A 7,109-nucleotide genomic window follows, 5' to 3' on the forward strand; every position below is an offset into this window, starting at 1 on the left:
CCTGCCCTCCCCTCCCACCAACTTGGGGCAAAATACATTTTGCAGAGAATCTGATTTTTGAACATGCCATTAAAAATGCATTAAAATATCACCCTCCTTCTCATATTCCATTCAGGCCTTTGCCTGTGTTACCAGGGCCAAGTCAACACACCTTCCATCTCCATGGAGGCTATTCTCCGTTTGAGCAGAGCACACACATAGCAGAACCAACACCAAAGCTAGTAGCCAGGTTGTTTCAACTAATCGTCACTCATCATTTTGTTAGGACAAACCGATAAACATCTGTGACAAATAAAATATTCAAGATATCTTCCACAAAAAGGTCACTTTATTAGGGCTGAGCCCCAGTGCATACATATATATGTCAGACATGTGAAAGCTACAGATGAGCTAAATGACTTACCACCATTCTGTCTGCAGCTGGGAAGTGTTCGGAGGAGCACAGGGAGTCTTCTTGCTCTATAGCACAGCTCAGTTCTAGAGTTTTACTGTAGGATCGATATTCTGCTTGAATTTAAGTCTGTAAGAATTGTACTACAGCAATCAACGGGGGAAACAAGTCGGGAATGTTTACAGACTATTTTCACGAAACAAGTAACAATCTTGTGATAACCTGGTATACAGGAACTCTTGACTCCTATTTACCTCTCTCCTGAATCAGGCTGCCAAAGCCTTTACTCAAGAATGCCAAACAAAATAAAGGAGGTAAATTCTTAAGAAACGGGAGGTGGAGATGACAAAATAAAGTGACAGACAAGTGAAAGGCTGAGAAGAGCAAGACCGTGCAATTCCTTGAAGAGTATGAGGAAGACAATGAAATCGGGAAGGTTTCCGTGTATGTGTGCGCATGTGCGTATGTGCGCGTGAATAACTATTTCTATTGCACAGATGAAATTTTATGATGTTAATGCAGATGCAGGGGCTAGACAGTCAAATAGATCTGCTCTGCCTATAAAATTCAGAGTTCCTTAATTCTAGAGCCATCTTTAATGCTACCCTGTTGTACAACTTTTGGCAATTCACCTTAAGCAGAAGTTGCACTTATCTTTAGTGTGCTGGAAACATGAGTGTTGAGGATGCATGATATGTTAATGAGAGAAAATATAAAAATATTTTTATATTTGCTTTCAAAAGTGCCCCCCCATATTTTTTCTCATTTGAACTAAAAATGTGTATTAAAGCAGCCTGGGTCTAGCAGACTATTTCCTCCCTCCCCTCCTTTTTTTCCAAGATCTCTTTACCCCCAAATTCTATTTTGGAACAGATCTGAAATCTTTCACTCAACACAATCGGAAAAAAAATATTAATACTTCAAAAGTTTGACCTACATTTTAAGGAAGTGACAAATAGAAAGTATCATCATAAAAAAAGGTGAAAACTCCTATTCATTACAATACAGAAATAAATGTACTACTGAAATAAAACATCATGTATTCAAAGTGCCATAATGGTGTTTATATTTAAGGTTCTTTATTTCTTGCCTTAATTTATTTGCCAAATTTGACTAATTATCAAAAAAATTCAGTCCACCTGAATCTCAGCCCTTTTGTTTTTATTTATAGAAAACACAAAGCAAAACAAATCTTGCCATCTCCAATTCTAAAATTTCAGTGCAGCCCAACACTCCAGGAAATCCTGCAAAGCTTTGATGTCAGTTTCGAACTTAGCAGAAATAGCTCCACTCGCTCAGACAGGTTTGAAGCTGGCAAGTGGAACAAGATATTACACTTCTGCTGCTCCCATCTTTATCACTCACACTACAACCAATAGAGCATTGGACATGACAGATTTTTTTAAGTACTGGCAGAAGTTACTACAGCAGCTGCACTGGTAATTACGCTGGTAACTGTGTCCTATGAATCACATTCCTCTTGAAGTCCCCTGCCCAAGAACTGTCCTCACTTTCATCTTCACTACTTAAACTGTCAGACTTGAAAGCACTCACATCTACCACGGCAAGTTTAGTACAATACACCCTTTCTACAGTAGGTGCTTCTTATTTTGAGTATAAGCAAGATATACACTCTGATTCAGTGAAAGTACCTCAAAGGAACAAAACCTAACCATTGCGTAAGATATAAAACCTGTAAGTACATTTCCGCCCCCCCTCCCCAGATAGAGTAGAACCAGTCAAATATTGCTTAGAGTTTTTTTTGAAGTCCTAGTTAAACCATAAGACTATTTTAGCTTCAGCTACATTCACAGGCCTGGAAGATCAACAGCAGTGAGAATAGCCAAATACTCAGTTACAAGATATGCAATATGTATACAGAAATCCGGAACTGTTGCTCTTCACTAACCACATAAATGTTTTTCATTGGTTAAACTCTGTAGGGGAATCTTTATGATAATGATATAAAGTATCACAGCCATAGAAAAAGCACTTATCTGTGATGACATCAGCCTATCTTCATAATAATGAAATGATTAATGCTTCAGAAAAGAAATACAAAGAAATTTGCCAATTTACATGAAGAATGATTTGGTTACCTAGAGAACATCAAAGGATAAATCTAATGAAGATTCTTACATATTCTTTTCACAAAAAGGGACAATATACAATGCATCTGTTTAAAAAAAAAAATCCAAATCCTGTCCTAAATCCAAATCTTGTCCACCACAAGCACAACAAACAGTTTTGGCAGGAAACAGAAAACATATTTGACAACAGAAAACTAGGAAAAAGATGGTGTAGTGCAAAACACTGCAGAAAACTTTTTAAAAAAGAAAAAAGGTGTACAAGTTGTGGAAGGTTTACAAATAGATATTGACCGGTTTATTCTTACAGACCAGCGAAAGCATGTGCAACTTCATTTCTTCCCTTCTTTTGTTAAAGATTATGAACTTTTAGGCTTCACTGGCCTGCCTGATATTGTGCAGATGAAAAGAGAGAGAGCATCCTACACTAAACTCTGGAAAAAAGGGCAGTTTTGACATTTACTGGAAATAGTATAATTGCATGCTAAAGACAATTAATGGGAGGAGCACTGTTAGACTGAGAAACCAGTACCTGAGATGACACCGTTGCTTTATTTCCTCCTGGTACACATCTTCAATGTAGAACTGATGAAGTACACATTCTTCTCCTAAATCACGGAATACTACCAATAGGCACTATGGATGTGACATGAAATAAACCAGTGATGGCAAACCCCTAGCACCACAGCCAAACACAGCCCTGATAGCCTTGAGCTGGCAGTGGTGACAATACTTCCACAAAAAAGCTTAGGCACCCGAGGTAGAAAGGTGTGCTGTTGCTGGAACAGGGAAAAAACAAACAAACAAAAAATCCCCCCCCCAAAATAGTACTGCTAGCTCATATAGCCCAGAGAATAACCTACGTGTACAGAAATGTAGGAAATTGTAATGAGAAACGTAGGAAGACTAGGCAATGTTATCGTAACGCTACGTTCACTTAAAAATATTTTTCATTAACATGCTGCCTTCTGTATAGAATCCTGAAAAATGTTTTTTACCCATATTTACTTAAATTTCACTGAATAGAGTGTTTTTACATAGTATCCCCACATTATGGAGAGGGAAAAATGAGATGCAGAGAAAATGTTTTTTCCAAGAAAGCCTGAAGCATAACAAAAGGAAACTTGAAACAATCAGTCATGCTATTCCTCAGTAGTGGACTTAGGTCTTAAAATAAATTAATAAATAAAAATCAGAATCTTGTCTCATTTTTTTTCACTGGATGGATCCCTCTTTCACTGTACTTTTTTTGCCAGTATTTCCCTCTGGAATGCCAGGGAGATGACAATCAAAATAGTGCAGAGTATCTTATTTCCTCCTTATATATGATCTTGCAAGTTTAAGAGTATTTCTGCAGAACAGACTACAGTATATTAGTTCATTCCATATACAAATTAATTCCTTCTTCACCTAGTTTGTTAAAGTAGTTCCCTCCCATTCTATATATTGCTTTAAATAACCTTTCTGCATTCCTTATCTGAGCTTCCCAGTTGTATATTATTCTCTTATCTGAAACATAACAAGAAAATAGAACATTATGACACAACTATGCCGTATTTGCAAGCAATTAATACAGAAACCAATGGGAATCATTCATATGTCAGAGCAATTATATACCAGTCCCAGAAGTCAGCACTAGAAATCATATTGTTTTGAACTTGTCTAACTCCCTCGAAGGACTGATTACATCAAAAACTCTGAGCAAATAACAGCAGACAAGAACATCTCTGGATCTAAATCTGACCCTCCTGCTTGTACCTTGCTAACCAGTATTGACCTGGGATAGACTTAAACAAGTGAACTAGAGACAAAAGGCACAGTACAAACATTTGAGCCTCTTAAAGTGGTGCTAAGCTCCAGTGCTTATTTGCCCAAAGACTTCAGCTTTTTATTTTCCTTTTTTTCTTCATTCTGTCTCTAGCACTGCCATATTGATTTTAAGGGTCTCAGAGTGTAAATTTGTGTTGTCAGAAAACTTAGTTATAGTTTCCCTACACGCATTTTTGTTCCGTTTCCCCAGCATTCCTCGATACCTGTGATCAATATCATTGTAAATTCCCCTTAATGACCAATTATCCAGCTACACTGGGGGGTAAGGGCAAGGAAGAACAGCAATTTAAGAGCAGAGTCTTCTCTTTCCAGCTACCGTATCTACATACACAAGAAATGACTGAAGAAGATGCTACACAAAAAAATGAAGGAACGCATTGTTTAGATGCAGTAGGGACAAATAATACTCCTTTGTAGATCAGCTGATATAAGCCACAAAAGCCAGTCAGGAGCTCATTTCAGCAAATGTTCAACTACCCAGTAACTTTCTGACATGAGAAATTCTACTGGCTTCTACAGTATGAACCATATACTTAGGGTCCAGCTGACCTTCATATAAAACTTGATGTAAGACTGCAGTATTTCATGTTTAAAAAACAACATCCACCACCAGAAAGCATGCACAGAACTATGTAGCAAAATACTAATTCTGGATGAAGTGACCTGAAATCACCTAATTGATCAAACCAGCAGCAACACTAAATAGCTCTTAATGCTAGATCAGAACATATCTAAAAGATAATCATATAGAAGCACTTGAAAACCTAATTCAGTTCCGGCAATAACTGAAGAGCTTCAATATCTTTTAGAATGAGTATTTTTAATATTTTAAATTTTGGCCCAGGATGCTGAAGTATGATGGCCAGCTTCTACATGCAAACCTGCATTTAGAATTCAACATCTACATAGTTATTTACAGATTATTTTGAATAATGAGGAAATTGGACAACTATGGGAACTATGTACAAAAACAAACATTAACTGTAGTGAATCTTACACTCACAGCATTAACTTCTTTATACTCAAGGTTTGAAAAGCCGGAACATACCAATAGGAATGGAGAATATTTTCATCTTCCAATGGGAGACTAACCAGGGAAAACTAAAAAGTAGTTTCCCACCACTATAAGCAGAACTTTTGCTGCCCAGCTGTTAAGACTCTGACAAGACAGAATTCCATATATTTTGCTAGTACAGAGTGTTTCCCATTAACGATGTCTATAACAGATAGAGCTGACAGCTTTATTCATGAAAATGCATAATAAAAAAATACCTCAACTAAGGCTTAATTTTGCTTCATCAAGATGCAACAGTTTCTTCTCCTATTAAAGGAAAAAAACTGAATCCTTAATTTAAATGGCATAATCATATCAATCTTTTAAACTGATTTACTTTTTCTTTTATCCTACATCTAATAACTAACTCACTGACCAGAGATTTAAAAAATTATTTTAAGAAAGCTGTACCCACAAAAATGTTATTTAAAATGTATTTACCACTGTGATGGGCTGCTTAGATATTTAGCCTTTGGAACATTTCCTTTCATTTCAGTTCTCCCAACAGTTTTCAAGACTTCTAAAATTCCTGTAATAAGAGTAGCGTGTGCATGCATGGGGCAGAGAGGAAGTCAACACCTTCAAACTTTTTTTTGTTTGAATAAATTTCACTCAGTATTTTGGAGGAGAACAATTTACAACTTTATACAACTTTATATATTCAAATACAATTTGAACTTACAACTTGCTCTCGAAGAGGAAAACATTTCTGCATTCTCAGAAACTTTTTTTTTTTAAATGATGCTGGTTTAGTTAATTCTTACAGATACTTGGTGTCCATGATAAAAGCTTTTTTCCAAAGGTCATCGCCTGTGCCATTAAAACCTCCAGACCAAACCTTCCTTTGTGAAGCCTCAGCCCAAGGGCCACTTGTGTTCACGCCTGAAAAGAAGAATTTGAAATAGAGCAAAAGTAAAATTCATGTTAATCCAGAAGTCCTAAACACTTTACGTTTTAAACCAATTGCCCTAACTTTAGTTCTGGTGAAGCCAGTGCTGCAGAACAATAAGCAAAATGACTTGTCCAAGGGCAGAACATGCCACAGACAAAGCAGAAATCCAAGGGCTCTAACAGCTAAGTTATAAGAGGTCCTAAATCAGCACAAAAATATTAGCCTGTTGCAAAATACCTGTGATACCAACTACAGGTTACATTTGTTTTTACCTTAAGCTGGATCCAGCTTGACCTTTCTCCCAACTCACACACACTCCTGCAGAATTTGCGCTTAGTTTTCCACTGCATTACAGTTTATCCACAAACGATGCAGGTGAAACAGAACAAGACAAGGAAACCCCCACCCAACACTGCAAAATACTTCGGCGAGTCAGACTGTTTCCCAGCAATTCTCATTTTTTTTACTAGCGCTGGACACCAAGCGCCTCGAACAACTCCTACGGATTTTTGCGGCCCTCGGTCTTCGTCGGCCACCTGAGGCGGAGGCCAACGAGCCCATGGAAACCGGCGACCCCGCACGCGGGGATGAACGGGAACCGCACTAAACGCACGAAGCGCGTTTTACCTGCCACCTGCCAAGCGCGGGGCGAGCGGTCCCCCAGGCCCGACGAGCCCAGCGGCCGAGGGGCTTCGCCGTCACGGGGACACCGGCGGCTCCGGGCCTCGACGCGGGCGGCGAGTCCTGCCAGGGCGCGTTTGGCACCTCATCTCGGAAAGCTGCCTGGAAAAAGGAGACGGGAGAACAACCTCGCGTTGGCATCGCAGGCCCTTCCCCGCCGCCGAACCGGGCCAC

General features: G+C 38.7%; 1 long non-coding RNA gene across 11 annotated transcripts in view; it reads right to left on the bottom strand.

Moving 5' to 3' along the window:
- LOC112989528 (uncharacterized) overlaps positions 1 to 7,109 on the bottom strand; it is a 35,622-nt gene that overhangs the window by 25,764 nt on the left and 2,749 nt on the right. For 8 of the 11 annotated variants that reach the window (XR_010390905.1, XR_010390903.1, XR_010390899.1 and 5 more), the window contains exons 3-4: positions 6,882 to 7,037; positions 6,045 to 6,244 (exon numbers count right to left, since the gene is read on the bottom strand). This is a non-coding gene — a long non-coding RNA (uncharacterized LOC112989528). Of the gene's footprint in view, positions 1 to 310; positions 6,245 to 6,881; positions 7,038 to 7,109 lie in introns of those variants that run through there. The other 3 variants (XR_010390902.1, XR_010390908.1, XR_010390898.1) reach the window with 1 other exon arrangement.

The sequence above is a fragment of the Dromaius novaehollandiae genome, chromosome 10 (genome assembly GCF_036370855.1).
Source record: "Dromaius novaehollandiae isolate bDroNov1 chromosome 10, bDroNov1.hap1, whole genome shotgun sequence".
NCBI lineage: Eukaryota > Metazoa > Chordata > Aves > Casuariiformes > Dromaiidae > Dromaius > Dromaius novaehollandiae.